Source organism: Hyaena hyaena, unplaced genomic scaffold, assembly GCF_003009895.1.
Source record: "Hyaena hyaena isolate Hyena2069 unplaced genomic scaffold, ASM300989v1 scaffold_963, whole genome shotgun sequence".
NCBI classification, from domain to species: domain Eukaryota; kingdom Metazoa; phylum Chordata; class Mammalia; order Carnivora; family Hyaenidae; genus Hyaena; species Hyaena hyaena.
The window spans coordinates 490,697-509,714 of record NW_024081584.1 but is presented as its reverse complement, the minus strand read 5'-3'; the positions used below and the strand labels follow the sequence as shown (position 1 = coordinate 509,714).

The 19,018-nt window shown below is 35.5% G+C and overlaps 1 pseudogene; it reads right to left on the bottom strand.

The window, feature by feature from the left end:
- Positions 1–15,990: 15,990 nt before the first annotated feature.
- LOC120223107 lies at positions 15,991–17,993 on the bottom strand (annotated as a pseudogene).
- Positions 17,994–19,018: the final 1,025 nt, after the last annotated feature.

Genomic DNA, 19,018 nt, shown 5'->3' with positions numbered 1-19,018 from the left:
GGAATTCAGAGAGAGGGTTATACTGTTGATAAAGGATTCAGGGGTCCTCGAATATATACATAAAAGCTGAAAGATAAACAATCTTCAGGAAAGGCATTTTTCATCAAAACAAAGCAGAGGGTTGTATATGTAGGGAAGAAAAGAGATATGTGACAATGCTATGTCCCATCTCCTAAAGAGTCACTTCAACATGGGCAGTAGGTATTTGCTGTCCACCAACTGCATCAGGTCTTTGAATGCATCAGCAGTGCTTCTTTTCCAGAATTAGATGGGACTAGGGATACAAAATTCTGGTTTTCATTTTATACTCTATTTTTCCATTTATCCTAGCAAATGGAGGCTTGCATTTCCTAAATGCTTTTTTCTAAAACTCAACATTATCACCATAGGCAGAGAAAATTAAAGTGTTGAAATAGTGAATTTCTGAGTACCTTATTAAAAGATAAGGAGTCAAACTCTGAAATTCTTCATGACGCTTGTTGGTGGCGAAATTAGGCAACAACACGAAAGAAGCTGGGTGCAGTTATCCCAAAACTTACCTTGTGTGTTTGTTATTGTGACAGAACCTGCTGAACCAGTATGAGAAATGTATCTCTGTTTGAAGTACTTTGTCTTCTATGACAAAATTGACAACTGTTTGAAGTTTTAGCCAGAAATTTTATAACTGTAGATAAAATCATAGTCCTACACATTTTCAAAAATCTGAAATGAAGTGAAATCTAAATGTAAATTCTTATATTACAAATTTGTATCACTGTTTCTCTAATAATATTTAGTAAATTTTACTCACTCTTCTTTTAAAAGTCTCATATACTTTTTGTCTGTTTGTAAATACTTTCATAATTTAGTAAAAGTCAGATACCAGTTTATACTGTATAATTAACTTATATAAAGTATCTCATATTGTTGTGTTAAGATAGAAAGGCATTTTTATTTTACTTGTTTCAGAATATTATTACAGTCTTTCTTTTAGAGCAGTATATGCTGATGAAATGCTTACATGACACACAACACAAAGTATCCATATTCATGGAAGGCAAATGGAAAGGCTCATTCCGTTAAGCATTCATATTAACAACTGATTTGGGATATGCACAGGATTGGGGAGGAAAAATAATTTTCCCTCTACCCTTATGAGTTCTCAGCTGAAATCTTCCTGTAATAAAAGACAGATTCACAGGAATAAAAATTTAATTACATATGTATGTATGAAAGGATCACAAAGATATGAGAGACTCAAAAGGCAGTAGATGATTGAGACTTATATACCATCCTGAGCTAAGGAAAGAGATAAGTCTCGGCTTCAACATGGGGAAGGCAATTTACAAAGGTGAGAAGAGTGTTTGTTAAACAAATCTTGCAGGTCTTACAGATAAGTACTTCAAATGAAAAAATTATCTCTGATAATAGCTTTCTCCCTGGTACAGGCCTCCTTTCTAATGTAAATTCCCTTTATAATTGTAGATTTCCCTTACAGAAAGGTAGCTTCTCTTCTGTTTTCAGAGCTTTTCTTGAGTTTGCAGTTTCTTTTTTTTTTTTAACTTTTTAATGTTTATCTATTTTTGAGACAGAGAAAGAGAGAGAGAGAGAGAGTGAGAGAGCGTGAGCAAGAGGGGGAGGGGCAGAGAGAGAGGTAGACACAGAATCCAAAACAGGCTCAAGGCTCTGAGCTGACAGCACAAAGCCTGATGCGAGGCTCGAACTCATAAGACTTGAGATCATAACCTGAGCCAAAGTCTGACACTTAACCTACTGAGCCACCCAGGTGTCCCTTGAGTTTGCATTTTTTTCAAAAAATAATCTCAAAATAATGCTTATGCCAAACAGACAAATTTTCTGGTGGCACATTCTGCTAGTCTTCAATGGTATATTGTCCTGTCTTTAGAATATATTTTTCTTGAGTGTGGTAGTTGTATATGGTACAGTTTGCCCTATGAAACTTTCATCACCTAACATTATTATATATTTTTAAAATATTATACTTTGGTTCACAATTCCATTAATTTCTATCAATTCTATTTCTATTAATTTCTAGCTATGTCAGAAAATATTTACTTGAGTAATTAAACATTTTTCAAATGATTATCATAGAACAATTGTATGGGAAAATTCTAAGGATATACAATCTAATTAAGAAGAGATTTTATTGGGGCGTCTAGGTGGCTTAGTCGGTTAAGCGTCCGACTTTCGCTTGGGTCATGATCTCGCGGTTCGTGGGTTCGAGCCCCCCGTCGGGCTTTGTGCTGACTGCCAGCTCAGAGCCTGGAGCCTGTTTCAGAGTCTGTGACTCCCTCTCTCTCTGACCCTCCCCTGCTCACGCTGTCTCTCTCTCTCTCTCTCTCTCCTAGAAATGAATAAAACATTTAAAAATATTTTTTAAAAAAAGTTAAACACCAAGAAAATTAAAAAAAAAAAAAAGAACAGACTTTATTAATATTTTCTTAGCCCCAGTCAATGCTTAGGTTATAAGAAAACCACTGACGTTTATTTCTTAAAGTAATGTACTTTTCCATGTAATGCAAATTCAAGATAGAAATTCCTTTGTGTTTTAATGCCTTCAGGTAGAAAGCTTCAGAAGTTTTTTTTTTTTAATATATTTTTATTTATTTCTAGGAGAGAGAGAGAGAAACAGCGTGAGCAGGGGAGGGTCAGAGAGAGAGGGAGTCACAGACTGAAACAGGCTCCAGGCTCTGAGCTGGCAGTCAGCACAGAGCCCGACGCGGGGCTCGAACCCACGAACCGCGAGATCATGACCTAAGCGAAAGTCGGACGCTTAACCGACTAAGCCACCCAGGCGCCCCAGAAAGCTTCAGAAGTTTTAAAGAATTGATCTCACTCTTGCAATTTTATTTTTGGAAGAGGTTGTCCTTAAGAAAAGGTGTCCTATTGATATTCTGTCTAAATATAGCCACCAGGAGAGAAAAAAAGCCTTCATAAAAATGTAATCAAGTATGTTATTAAAAAAAAAGATCCTTCAGTCTCATTTAAGCCATTTAACAGAATTATTTTCTTTTTATTTTCCATAAATCTTTTTTGCAATTAAATATGGGTTTTAGACAACTCGTTTGTCAGAAGCACCAAAAGGACTTACATCATAGTCTATAATAGGTAAGTAATAAAATATACTTAAAATACAATGTCCAGAGTGAATATATAAATAGAAGAGTGACCTCTTATCTATATTTTTAGATATACTGGAAGATATCATAGATCCAATATTCTTAGCTGATAATTAAATATTATTTGCACAATTATATCTTGAATTTACTCCCATTTTATTATATATTTCAAAGTTTTTGAAGAGCACATGACTGTTGTATTTCTATGTGTCATGAATTTGATATCATTATAAATCTATGGATTTTTTTCTTTGCAATTCTATTAAGAAATCAACTGCTTAGGGTTTTTAGGAGATTGAGTTTGAAAAAATTCATATTCTAGGGGCGCCTGGGTGGCTTAGTCGGTTAAGCGTCCGACTTTCACTTAGGTCATGATCTCGCGGTTCGTGGGTTCGAGCCCCGCGTCGGGCTCTGTGCTGACTGCCAGTTCGGAGCCTGGAGCCTGTTTCAGTCTGTGACTCCCTCTCTCTCTGACCCTCCCCTGCTCATGCTGTCTCTCTCTCTCTCTCTCCTAGAAATAAATAAAAAAAAAATTAAAAAAAAAAGAAAAAATTCATATTCTACATTAGATTGTTAATGAGAAAAATTACAGAAGCCAATAGGAAGGCAGAGAGGCAACTGGAGGACTTTTGATTTACTGAGCTAGTGAGCTCCATAATGGCTTGAGATATTATTCATATGTAGAAGTCAATATTGCTGTTAGAACACAGTTTCCAAAACCTCATTTAAATGATTGAAAATTTAGGGTGTCTGGGTGGTTAAGCCTCTGACTGTTGATTTTGGCTTAGGTCATGATCTCGCATTCAGAAGATTGAGTCCTGCGTTGGGCTCTGTACTGACAGCACAGACTTTGCTTGGGATTCTCTCTTTTCCTCTCTTTCTTTCTGCCTCTCTCCTGCTCATGTGGTCTCACCCACTGCCCCTCCCCAACTTGTGTGCTTGCTCATTCTCTCTCTCTCTCAAAATAAAGAAATAAACAAATAAATGAACATAAGAAAATCTGAAGGTCTTCACTTCTAGCACCTACCAAGAAAATGCAGTGTTCAAAGGGGGCAGGGAGTGTGAGTTTGGTTCAGCAGCCTAATAATACACAAACATGTGTGACTGTGCTTGAGCAGGGTACACAGCAGTATGACTGGATTACCACTGATAGTGTAATCCTCAGAATCAGCCGGTGATGAAGGTCAGAAAATTCAGACCATGTCACTCCATATTACAACTGTAAAAGAATTGTCTGAGCCTCCAAATCTAACTGGTTCAGATTAAAAAAATAAGTCAAATCCCTGTTGGGACTGGCATGGTGAAAATTAATGAGAAGAATTTTACAAGTCCATACTCTAAAACTGCAGAGCATTTGAGAGTTTAGGACTTCATTCCACTAGCATGCTGGTCCTTGGTGTTTACTGTAGAAATCACACATCTGCTCCTCCAACTCTAGAGATTGTAGATCCCTACTCTATCGGGATTATACCTCAGAAGGTAGTTCATCATCCTGCTGAACATTTGTCTTCAGAGGTGTTTTGTCATTGCATAGGGAGTTTGAGCCATTTCTGCTTAGATGCTTCCCTGACCCTAAAATACCATGGAGACAGAAAAATAGGCTAGCTGTCCCTGAGCCTCAAAAGACACTTAGGTCCTCTAGGTTGCTTTTGCATGGCATGATTTTTTATTCTGAGAGGATAGTTTTCATGGTATTGGGTAGATAAAATAATCTGGGCATAAGAGGAAAGAGCAGGGAAAATATTTTATGAATATCTTTGGCATTTCCTCCAAATCATAGATCTTATCCACTATGACTTATAAGTATGATGCATGATGATCTAGGATAAAAGTCTAATAGAGTGTGTCTGGGGGTGATTGTCTCCTCCCAGAGTTCCTCCAGCAGCAGAAAAGCTTAAGTCATAACAGAAATCATATATTCAGAATCCTCAGAAACAAGGCAAATTGCATTTCAATACTGCCTTTAACATTAGCTAAAGTGCCTTATTAGAAAAATACTCCATTCAAACATAATTTAAGATTAAAAAATATCATTAATCAAATTAGTTTTCTATAGTATTTGTCTCAAATTGGTTCTTAACTGATAGTAAAGAAAATTTAAAAGCCATTTCTTGACATCTCAAAATCTATTACCTGAAGTAGAAACACAGTTGGAATTAACATGCAAAATTCTTTTGAAACTGTTAGGTTAATCATGGTTGCCTGTGGCTGTATTAACCCATAATCTAATCTTATTAACATATAAATTAAAGTCTGCTTTAAACTGCTTTAGCACCAAAACAACTTTTGGGGCAGAGGGAAGAAAGTAATCTCTGAAATCAGAAGTTCTCATCTATTCCTCCAAATGTTGATTGAGCCTGGTGTGGAACATAATGCAACCTTTATTTGCTTTGTTCCTTGTAAAAGGAAGAGAAAAAATAAAACATAAAACCAAAATAGTTTAAGCAGCATTTTTCAAACTAATTGCATGGAATCCATTTATGGTTAAAGTGAGGAAGCAAATAGGGAAGAGCCAGATGGACAAGTACAGGCTCAGGCCACCACATTTTTTCCTTCTGTTGAATCATTTGTTTTGGAGTATTTTGTTTGGAAAAAAAAATCTATTTCTACTTTTTAAAAATCTACATCTATCTTTAAATTTTTGCCAATTGCTGTTGGAAACCATTGCATTGTACCAAACAGAAAGATGTTCAATTTCATTGGCCAAAAAGTATAACTAGATCTTTCCAAAAGTGAGGGAATTCTTTTAATGTCTTCAGAATAAATAACTATGACTCACTTTTGAGTTTAAATTTCCCAAATAAAATTATTGAAATAGGCCTCAAAACCTTTTGCAGAGTAAGGGGAATTAGTCGTGCCTTCTCATATTTCCTCTGTGGGGAGCAGGTGGAAGAACACTGCAATGTTAGGTAAAAAGGCACTTTTCCAAATTGCATCTTTCCCTCTAAATCCAGCTGGTCATGAACATGTCAGTAGCAATCGTGATTTCAAATGAAATATATCACAGACTAGGGATTTTTGCTTCTGGGTAAGAAGAAATAAGGTCAATGTTTCCACAAACACCAAAGGGAAACACGAGATAAATTTACAAACCATTTACTTGAAGGTTTGAAAGAGCTTTAAAAGTTATGAAGACAAGACAGACTAGATTATAGAAAACGAGGAACTGTCCCAACATAAGATGAAGAGACAGCACTACCAGTGCCAGCTCTTGGGCTAAATTGTAAGGATCAGGAGCTGGCCCAGCAAAAGGACCATTGCTAGAGAGGAAACAAACCATCCAATTTTTTGAGGTTATGTGGCTGGGTGTGAAGATTTGAGGGACCTGCCCCCCACCACAGCAGTGGGTCTCACCAGAAAGTGATTACTGCACTTGAAACTGCACTGCACAGAGATCTTCATTGCTGGCCTGAAAACCTCTAAGAACCCAAGAGGAGCCTCCTGTGTTCTCTTGATTGTCAGAAAACAAAGACTTCACACAAACATTATCCTGAAACAGAGCAGGCAAATTACAGAGGGAGTGGTGAACTGTACTGACTACCTACAGTCACTTTCACCAAGAAGAATTTAATGATTATGGGTGCAGCTAGAAGATTCAAGATGGCTCTCAGCTCCTGGAACAAGGCACACCTGCAGGACAGAAAAAGAGCAAGGATACTGATGTTCATCTGGGCCAGAGTGAGAAACTCAGGCACTTAAGAAGACACAAAAGTAGACAATTGGAAAATCAGACTTTATAGAACAGAAGCATAATAAGCTAACTTAAATTTCTCTGAAACAGTTTCTTCTATAGTCCTTTTAGGCTCATGAGACAAAACTTGACAAACTCTAAAAGACTTGGAACTCTACATTCTAGAATCAAGAATTATTGAAGACAGAGTTTCAACAAAACTGCTAATGTCCTAATCCAATGAATCCATAGTTTGATTGAGATGATCTGCCCCACGCTATGTCTATGGAAGAAGGAGGCAGACATTTGTTACCTGAGAATACCTATGGATATTACACACAGTCCAGCATATTTAAAAAATAAGTAACAGATATTAAAAGGGGTAGGACTCTTACTGTGTGATCAACAGTGAGAGAACAAAACAGAAAATAGGAGGAATCACTTATGATCAAGGTATCAAAGTTAGCAAATAAGAACTTTATAATTAATATCGTCAAGAAAATTATAAAAAGATACACAATATAGATAAAAGAATGGAAAACTTAGTCACAGATTTGAATCTATTAAAAAATCTAGACATGAAAATATGACATTTGAAATTGATTTTGCTAACATGTATTTATTACATATCGAACATAAGAGACTCTTCTTTCTAAGAAGAATAAATCTATAATCATAATGGGACCTTTTACAAAACTAATAGAAAGAACAAAAACATATAATTAGGTAAACAAAAAATATAAGTAATACAATAAACACATAAAATTACTGAAAACAAAGAAAAAGATAAAATGTTAACATCAATTGGAGAGAAAAGATACATTATGTGCAGAAAACCAGAAACTGTAAAGGCCAGACAATGGAGTAACATTTCTAAAATATTGAAGAAAAGAAACTATCTGAATTCTATATCCTATGAAAATGCACTTCAAAAGTGAGGATTAAAAAAAGACATTTTCTGGTAACAAAACTGAAATATCTTTTCCATGAATCTACACTATAAAACAAAAATCTAAAAGATGTTTTTTAGGGTTGAAGGAAATGGACTTACAGGAAGAAAAATAAAAATCATAAGGAATAATGAAAAATTGGTTAAGTGTCAAAGATACTAATTTTCACCTTTTTTCTAATTTCCCTAAAAGAAACCTGACTTTGAAAACATAAAACAATAGCATTGTATGCTTCTAGTTATAATGTATGCAGAAGTATAGGCATGCCTCACTTTATTGCACTGTACCTTCTTCCACTTCACAGATCTTGTGTGTTTTGCACATTGAAGGTTTTTTTTAATATAATGTTTTTATTTGTTTTTGAGGGAGAGAGAGACAGAGCACAAACTAGAGAGGGACAGAGAGAGTGGTGACACAGAATCTAAGCAGCTTCAGTCTCTGAGCCATCAGCACAGAGCCAGATGAGGGGCTCGGACTCACGAACCATGAGACCGTGACTTGAACTGAAGTCAGACACTTAACCAACTGAGCCACCCAGGCACCCCAACATTGAAGGCTTTTAGCAAACCTACAGTGAGCAAGTCTATTAGCATCATTTTACAACAGCATTTGCTCGCTTATATGTCTCTCTGTTAAATTTGTAATTCTCAGAATACTTCACACTTGTTCAGTATTATATTTGAATTGCTTCAATATCACAATGAAAATTTAATGGGTGAGGAGTAACTTCTTATGGATGAGGAAAGAAAGCGGTTTCCTGAGATGGAATCTACTCCTTGTGAAGATGATGTGAAGACTGTTGAAATGACAACAAATGATTTAGACTATTTATCTAGCTGATAAAGCAGCAGCAGGGTTTGAAAGGATTTACTCCAATTTTGAAAGTTATACTGTGGGTGACATGTTGTCAAACAACATCACATACTACAGAGAAATCATTCATGAAAAGAAGAGTCAATTGATGTGGAAAACTTCACTGTTATTTTTTAAAAATTGCTCCACTCACCCCAACTTTCAGCAAATATCACCCGATCAGTCAGAAGCCATCAACATGGAGGCAAGACCCTCTACTAGCCAAAAGATTACACCTCCCTGAAAGCTCATATGGTCGTTAGTACTTTTTAGTAATAAAGTATTTTTTTCAAGTTAGGTATGTACATTTTTTTAATTTAGACATAGTGCTATTGCACACTTGATAAACTACAGTATAGTGTAATCATAACTTTTATATGCCATGGGAAACAAAGAAATATTTGAATTTCTTTATTGAAATATTCACTTTATTGAAATATTCACACTAGATGTGATGATCTAGAATTGCACCCACAACCATCCAAGATATGCCTGTGAAAGATTTGACGGATAGCAGACAGTATGAGGAATGGGTAAAATGATTAGGTTACTGGTAAATTGTAATGGATGGTTAACTGGAAGTATTGTTGTGCCTGATTTGTGAGTCCCCAGAGACCACCAAGGAGCCGACACCGATGCAAGTACAAAAGGGTCTTTATTACAAGCTCGAGCAGGGGCTCACCTGCCTACCGGTGTCATGGCAGCAAGGTGAAGCCAAGAACAATAGCGAATAGTGTTTTTAAGGAGTAAAGGATGGGGGTGTTACAGTACATGTAGCATCATCACATAAGCACCAATTACAATTGTACAGCACCCATGGTAACAGCTTTGACCATTTAGTATCTGTGAGGTGTTCATTACTTTTGATGGGACCCAATTATGACTTTTGAGAATCCTTTGAAAATGACCAATTATGAGGTGAGTTTAAAGGGCCCACGTGGGGTTCAGGCAAGCGGTGAGAAATTGGCTAGTTTGTATAAAATAACTGTTTGGAGTTCCCAGCCTTGACTTAGGCCATAGGAATGTTTTTTTGATTAGCTGATCTGAGGGCGGTCCGAGGATGGTCTTAGCCTTGAACAATCTGAGGCTTTTCCTGGGATTGGGACTGGGGCTATGTGCAGCCACAGTTGCTCTTAATGGAGGCCTTAATTTCAGGCTCTTCAGTATCAGCTGTGGAATTTGGGGTGTGAGGTGGTAACACAAGGTAGGCTGCAGTAAGGTAAAGATGCACAGTCTGCTGGAGGTCTGTCTCCAGAGCAATGACTACTAGCCACCTGATCTATGAACTCTGTAGAATTAACAGAACACAGATGCTGCTGAGATAAGAAAGTCTCTCAAATATGCCAGTATGGAAGGTAAACTCATTGCTGAGTGTAAGCATGGTATCAACATTGATACCTCCCTATGGAAATTTTAGAGCAGAAAGCACTTTTTTGATTATCATTGATGATCTAGTACACAAAGACTTAATCACAAGCCTGATTATAGGCACATTTTTGGTGGACTGTGCTGTCTGAGGCAGATGGTTACTGATGTTGGTCAATGTGAAGATCACCTCCCCAAGAACAGGCTGATCTGTAAGCATGCCCTTCTGGATTCCGCAAAGGGGATGAAACAACTAATTGCTAAGGTTAACCAAATGACTCCATTGGTGTCATAAAGATACAAGTAAATAGTTATGAAACTCAGAACCTACATTAAGAAAATTGGTGACAGGGCACCTGGCTGGGTCAGCTGGTTAAGCATTTATTATTAATGAAAGTTATTAATACTATTTATAAAATATAAATATTAGTAACATAATTGTTCTTATGATAGTTAAAATTATTTATTTTAAGAGAGAAAGGAACGAGAGAGAGAGTCCTGGTGAGATCCACACTACTGTCAGCACAGAGCCCAATGTGGGATTCGATCCCACAAACTGTGAGATTATGACTTGAGCTGAAATTAAGTCTATTGCTTAACCAGCTGAGCCACTGGTACCCTTTACACACACAATTTTGGATGTGAACACAAAATTCATGCTATTACTGTAAAATATCCATCTACCAAATGATGCTTCTAAAGTTTCATTATCATTAGCATCTGCACTTGGTTATCAGATAAAAAAAAATTTAGGAATATTTTTTTAAATAGAGCTCGCTACTTCCATCAAAATAGTAACTCCTATCAACAAAGCTTATATTTCAAACCTTTACTGGTAACCAGTGTGGTAAATATCTTATAAGTCTTAGACATTTCAAGAGAAATAAAGTACAGTCTACATTATTCCACTTAGTGATAAAGCTGACATTATACAACATAAGGTTAAGAATAAGCATTTCTCTACTTTTACCAATTTTACTTTCAAGTTAAGAATTTTGACTTTGGAATCAAAAGACCCAGCTTTATCTTTCAATACCATTGCTTTCCAAATTCTGTTCTGTTTGGAAAATTACATAATCATTCAGAACTTTCATTACTGCTCTATAAAGTGGGGATTTGAATACTTAGTACATAGTATGACAATAAATGAGATGATACCTTAAGTGTCACCATCTCTGACAGGCAGTAAAGTAACAGCGCAGGGAGTTAGAGAGCAAACTTGAACAGCCCTGACTCTGTCGTTTACTAACTGTATGGCCTAGGAATTACTTAAATCTCACTTTATCTGTGAGGTGGTTAAAGTGATAGCACTTTCTCACTGATATTTTTGTGAGAATGGATAGAACAATATACATAAACCCTTTTAGATTATTTGGGAGACAAGTAGCCTATAAATACTAGCCATCATTACACCGCTAGCTAAACAAAGGAAGTGTAATTTTGTTTTCCTTATCAGAACAATGTACTAAATATCTGCCACATACTATAGGTAATAACACAGTAAAAGAAGACATATCTTTCTTCATCAAACAATGAGTGATATTTTAAACATTTTTTTCTTAAATATCAGATGAATATCCCAATGCAACATTACCTTAGAGATGTTAGAACTGCTATTTTCAAAAAGGTAAGAAATAACAAGAGTTGGTGAGGATGTAGAGAAAATGGAACTCCATTGGTGTGGTTGGTGGGAATGTGAATTGGTGAAACCATTAAGGAAAACAGTACAAAATTTCTTCAAAAAATAAAAACGGCAAATATTATATAATCCATCATTTTTATTTCTGATTGTTTATCCAAAGAATATGAAAATACTTATTTAAAAAGTTATATGCACACTTAACTTTCATTTGTAGCATTATTTACAATAGCAAAAATTTGGAAACAATTTGTTTTGATGAATGATGTATAGAGGATGTGGTATATGTAATGGAATACTACTCAGTAACAAAGACGAATGAAATCTTACTTTTTGCAGCATGGGCACACCTTAAACATATTATGACAAGTGAAGTAAGTCAGACAGAGAATGACAATACCATATTATTTCACTCACATTTGGAATCTGAAAACAAAACAAAACAAAAGAACAAATAATACAGAAACAAACTTACAAGACACAGAGACAGATTGATGAAAACTAGAGGATAAGGGAGATGGGGTGGATAAAAAAATGAATGGGTTAAGTAAGTCAATTCTATGGTGATCGATAGTAATTATATTTGATGGTGGTGATCACTTTGTAGTGTATACAGATATCAAATTATAATGTTGTACACCTGAAACTTATATAATGCTATCTACCAATTTTATCTTCATAAAAACTGAAACTTAAAAAACAATGGTATGTCTAAAAGGAACTAGGCAACATATCTTATGTAGTAGATCTGAAAAGGAAGCAACAAAGAAAAAAATCAACATACATCTGTTATAATTTATGTGTAAAACTGTCTTGAGAAGTTTTCTTTAATTCACTTTTATAAATAATTAGAAAACCAAAAAAAGATGAAAAAAGATAAACATAAAATGCCCACTTCTGGTAAATGTCAAGTCTTATAATATTAACTACAAAATCAAGATTTTTCTAATATTAATGAATTTAATGAATTTGGGATATATGTCACAAAGAAAATCACATAATTTTAGAGCAGAAGAAAGCCTAGGTCACATCAAGTCCAACTGTGTTTCTTTAATGATGGAGAAACCCATTTCCAAAGAATGAAGTGAAAGTGTCAGATAGGTGGTGCTGTTTTGACAGTTCCGCAAGCCCAGGATTCCAGAATCATAAAATTGTCAACTTTAAAGCATACAGATTATTTTACTCCTCTATTCAAATGATGTTAATATGAAGATACACCTTTGATTCACTAAACTGTAAGATTTTTAAAAACTCTGTTTAAAGCTTCACATTTGAAGCTTTACAAAATATAACTTTAAAGGTGGCATTTTGTAATTGTAGAAGTTACCTTCTTAAAGGCCTTTTAAGTCACATGTTTAAAAATATGTTTTGCTTAAAGGGAGACACAGAATCTGAAGCAGGTTCCAGGCTCAGAGCTGTCAACACAGAGCCTGATGTGGGGCTTGAAATCATGAACCATGAGATCATGACCTGAGCTGAAGTCGGACGCTTAACCGACTAAACCACCCAGGTGCTCCTGAAAGAATGAAATCTGGCCATTTGTAGCAACTTTGATGGAACTCGAGGTTTGTTATGCTGAGTGAAATAAGTCAGGCAGAGAAGTACAGATACCATATGTTTTCACTTATAAATGGAACAGGAGAAACTTAACAGAAGACCATGGCAGGGGGAGAAGGGGAAAAAATAGTTGGGGAGAGGGAGGGAGGCAAATCATGAGAGACTCTTGAATACTGGGAACAAACTGAGAGCTAATGAGAATGAGGGAGAGGGGAAGTGGGCATGGAGGAAGGCGCTTGTTGGGATGAGCAGGGGGTGTTATATGGAAACTAGACAATAAAGTATGAAAGAAAAAAAGGAGTTACCTAAAAAAATGTTTTACTTGTTTTTGTTCTAGTTTCATCATACCACGTCATTCAGGTGGAAAAGAATGAGATTAGAATTTCATGCTATAAAAAAAGTTCTGATTAATAACCAGGTTTTTATTCTATGATCATTATTTTTATTTTTTATTTTTTTAAAGAGTTTAATTTATGGGGCACCTGGGTGGCTCAGTCGGTTAAGCATCTGACTTCGGCTCAGGTCATGATCTCAGTTTGTGAGTTTGAGGCCAGTGTCGGGCTCTTTACTGGCAGCTAGCTCAGAGCCTGGAGCCTGCTTCCGATTCTGTGTCTACCTCTCTCTCTGACTCTCCCCTGCTGTCTCTCTCTCTCTCTCAGAAATAAATAAAAAAACATTAAAAAATGTTTAATTTATTTATTTTTGAAAGAAGGAGGGACAGAGAGAGAGAGAGAGAGAGATTTCATGAGCCAGGGAGGAACAGAGAGAGAGACAGAAGCCCAAGCAGGCCCTGCACAGTCAGCAAAGAGCTCAATGTGGGACTCAACCCACCAACTGTGAGATCATGACCTGAGCAAAATTAACAGATATCAGCTGACTGAGACACATAGGCGCCTGCCTCTATGAACATTATTTTTAAACGATGGCACGTGATAGAGAAATTAGCAGCTTAATTTTAAAACACCTGCTTTCTTTTTGACTCTGCAAAAAAAATATTTCAAAAAACATAGCTAGTAAAGACCCATCTGATAATGATGAGAGCAAAAGCATAGTAACATTAGGTTAATTTCTGATGATGTTCAAGTTTACATTCTTATGGAAATGTAATGAAATAATTTAGGGACAATAAATTTGAGAAACAATCACTTTAAAAAGTTTATTATGCATGAAATGATTGAAACATTGTTACTAAATCTAATGGGAAAGAGATGGTTTACAACTTAACTTTGGGACTTCAGTTGGGCCTGTTAGATTTGTTTGGTTTCTCTTGCATAAAAGCTATGCTCTTTTTCATGTGTCTTTTATTTGCCCCATGAAGAGCAGAATCAATCCCCACTTCAATCTACTCAAAATTGGTTCAGATGTCAAAACAGATAATGTCACATCTAAATCAGAAGATATGAAAAGATTTATTTACTCACATGACCAAATACTCTGTGGAGAACATGGTAATACTCAAGCTGATCAAAACTGGCTTGAGTGAAGACAGGTACCAGGAGCTCTCTTCTTATGGGGAGGACTGGACTGACCTTAAGATTCCCAAGCACAATATGCATTATTTGTAGTTCTATTCAACCCCAAGGGAAGGAGCTCCCGGGCTTTCCAATCAGCCTGGTGAGTTATGTGGCAAAAGGGAATTGGGTAGAAATGGGGTTTGAAAGTATCAATAGTCAAACATCAAAAACAGAGTTAGATTCTGTCTTGTGTCTTTTATTCTATATATTTTACCCTCCACAGGCAAAATGTTTTTGGTCTATCTTCCAATCCACTGATTTGCTCTTCGTGAGTACCAAATTTCTGTTTAATTGCTTGTAAATTTGGTCTAGCAAGTAATTAAAATTTTAAAAAAGTGTTTTATAAAATATTTAGTCCTATCATTGGAAGATTTGTTCCAAGTATTTCATTCATAGCACTTTTGGTTTGAAAGTCCATGTGACATTTCCATAGAAGCTTCTCCCCTAGAAAAACATGTGATTGTCCCACTTTGCCTGTAAAATGTGCTAGGCTTTCCTAATTTCAGGTATTTATTAGCAATCCTCATTAACTAATAGATCTCACTTTAAATTCTCCTGTTTAGACATCATCAGTTCTAAAAGTGACCTTTTGCTGTTTCATATTTTTATACCTGTCTGTGTGTTGAGGCTCCAGGTTAAAACAGGGACTATTTATTAAGGACTCTTAATCTCCCTAAACTTGTGTGTGGAGTCACACTAAATAAAAGAAAAATACTGTCAGTTGGAAACAAAATACATGTGAATTGATAGCAGTTTCAGTTCAGCCAGAGCTGGCAATAACCTTTTCTCTAGATGCATGTGCGGAGGCCCTGTATAAATGTATTACTCCAAACAATTTTCTCGTTATATGATAACTATACAAAAAGTTACTGTAAATGCCTAAAAAATAACAAATAAACTTAAAATAAATGTGAATTAAAGAAAAGTGAAAAAAATGAAATTGTCTTTGAGTATATTTGTTCATTTGTCAACTGGAAAAATATTTATAAAGTCTGCATATTGCCTGATAGATTATATCTATGGTATAGATTATATCTATGGTAGTTTCCTGATTTCTTTTATCTCTGAAAAATCAATCAATCAATTAATTTATTTATTTGTTTATTTAATGTTTATGTAATTTTGAGAGAGAGAATAAGAGAGTGCACAAGTGGGGGGTGACAGAGAAAGAGACACACAGATCCAAAGCAGGCTCTAAGCTCTGAGCTGTCAGCACAGAGTTTAATGTGGGGCTTGAACTTATGAACCACAAGATCATGAGCTGAGCCAAAGTCGGATGCTTAACCAAGTGAGCCACTCAGGCACCCCAATTTATTTTTTAAGTCTAAAAGCCAATATATGTAGAAGTTGAAGGGGAAGAGAAAACATTGACAACAAATTAATTAAAGCTTCCTCTTTCCAAATATCTAAAACATCAGTGTAGCTTGTGAATCCCAAAACTTCTAGCTTCTGTTCACTAGTCTGAAATGAGTCCAATAGAGACTTTACTGAGGAGGTGCCAATTGTCTTTTCTTCTCACATACAAAGAAGTTCAGTTCTTTCCTTATCTAATACCACACTTGGTTACTGATGTTCTTATTTATTCCTAATAATATTTTAACTGTCTGATGGATCTTACTATAAGGTACACTATCCATATTCCTTTTTTTTTTTTAAGGTTTTTTTTTTATTTATTTCTAGAGAGAGAGAGTGAGCAGGGGAGGGTCAGAGAGAGAGGGAGTCACAGACTGAAACAGGCTCCAGGCTCTGAGCTGGCAGTCAGCACAGAGCTCGACGCGGGGCTCGAACCCACGAACCGTGAGATCATGACCTAAGCGAAAGTCGGACGCTTAACCGACTAAGCCACCCAGGCGCCCCATACTATCCATATTCCTAATGTCACATTCATTGGGATCCTCAGGAGAACTTCAGGATGGAGTCTCACTGAGCTGTTACGTGCTCCTGTGAATGGTTTTACTGCTAACAGATCAGAATAATGACCAAAGGATGAAGACCGTTTTCCTTCAGATTCTTTGCTGGGAAAAGCACAGTATCTGACTTTTGTTTTGGTTGAGATGCAGTGTTATCTATATTAACATTAGAAACTTGTACAGATGCCTGCAACCTATATAGTCAGTGATCTATCCTTAGTTCTTCTAAGTCACTTTCATTTATTATTAATTTATGTTCAGAAATGTCGAGAATACATCCGTGTTTATTTTTATGCAGGCATAGATGTGTAAAATTCGGTTTTATGTCATTTCCAGCTGGATTCAACATGGAACATTTACTAGCGGTTATCTCATCAAATCCTCTCAATTCACTTGCAGGGTCAAGGATGTATTCGAAATAAAAGCAAAATTTTATTCAAGTTCCTGGGTTCCTTTGTACAGGAAACCCTGCTTAATTCCCTCTACATTGCTTTCTCTGAAGTTTTTCTGATAAATATGCTGCAATTCTAGCTTTTCTTTTGGTTCAGACATTTTCAGGACAGATGCAGTAACAGAAGAGAGGGATTTCCATAAAATATTGTATTTTATTATTTTCTTTTTAGGAATGTCACTTTCATATTCCACAAAGTGAAAAATTAACTTAAATGTAGTATCATCAACAACTTGGTAGTGATTACTCTGTGAGGTTTCTGTGTTGTTCACTTACAAGATGAGTTTTGAGATCTTCACATTTCTACAAACAATATTCACAGTATCTATTTTTTTCTTCTCTTTCAATTGGAATTGAATTGGGATGCCACCATACTTATTGCCATCTGCTGGGGGTTTTTAGTTTAACCTAGTTTGTTTTTTAATGCTAGAGGGCTTTTCTACATCAAATGGACTGGAATGCTTCTAAATAATTTATAAAAGGCCTATTGGTCAACTGAAGATAAAATAGTCTATAAAGTTGATTTGTATTTTCCACCTTCACAAAAGGTTTTTTGAGTCTACCTGTTCTTGCTTTCTGGGTGCCAATAGCTACTTCTTTTCCCTTAAATATACGGAATTTTTACTCCCAGTGATATGGCATTGAATACACTATATGTATGAAAAAGATCATGGTCCTTGATAGCTGTTTCAACCAATGATTTTCCTCTGTTCAAATATGCTGAATCTAGAGAACTAAAAGAATTTGCATCATGGCTAGGATGAGGTGAAGTGGTTTGTGCAGCATGGACTTGGTACAGAAGAAATTCTTAATAAGGCTTGTGCAAATTTAGCTTCCTTTTTATTTGAAATAAGATAACTGATATCTGCTGGGAAATTCTTCACTGCCCTCCCAAATACCAGATATACTGACAGAAGGTAAGTCAGTATAAAATACTTCCCCTCAAAGTGGCTTATATTTGGATTTTTATTAAAGTGCTTAAGTTACTGTGCTCTGATTTTTTAAAAAAGATTGTTTTTTAACCAAATTGTTTCCAACATTAGTAATTTATATAATGATACAGAATACAATCAGGAATTTAACTTGAACAGATATGTTTAAAAATTGCCTCTCTCATAATATCTCTAAGTTGAATGTTACCTAGTTTATTTTATTTCTTCTCTACTTTCATGTGCCATAAGCCATTGGTGCTTCTTCAGAAAAAGAAAAAAAAATCAATTGTATAACTTGTAAGGAATTAGCACTTTCAGATGGTTGTTTCAATTGAGTTCACATTTCCTAAACTTTAAACCATGTTAATTAAATAATTTATATATGATTTAAAATCAAATACACAATTGAAGCTTTTGTAATTATCAGAACAACCATACATCTGTCCCTGAGATTCTCGTCCTTGTGTATATCTTACCCTTCTAAATGCAAAAGTAACTTTCTAAAGGAAAGCTCTAGTAACCATCTTTTCTTGATTTAGAAGTTAGACTGGAGTTAATGATATATAAGCCTTCATTATGTATTGTTTAATTTAGAATAGTTTTGTAATATTAAAGGAAACTGTAGAGTAAATGATCTGGCAAATGTATTCATTAATAACCCATCTTGCTTTAAACAAGATGCTTGATTATTATTATTTGATTTTGATACAGAAAGAGCATGAGATATAGCTATAGGTATGTTTAGTCATATATTCATGGTTTTATTCTAAAAGAAATTGTAAGCCTCCTTGCTGAAATCTAACAGAAATAAGCCAATTGTAAGGTTCAGATGTAAAATGTAGATACTGTATCTCTATAAGACTCCTCACTGTGGTATTCAGTCACTGACATTAAGCAATCTGTCATTTTCCTCAATCATCAATTTCCCATCTGCAGCTGACAGTTGCTGTCAGAGAAGGCTAGAAACAGCTGCTTTCTAATTATGAGGAATATGAATAGAGAAATATAAGAAAGTCTAAGCTGAATAATTCTTGGGGCTGGCAAAAAACTGATTGCTAC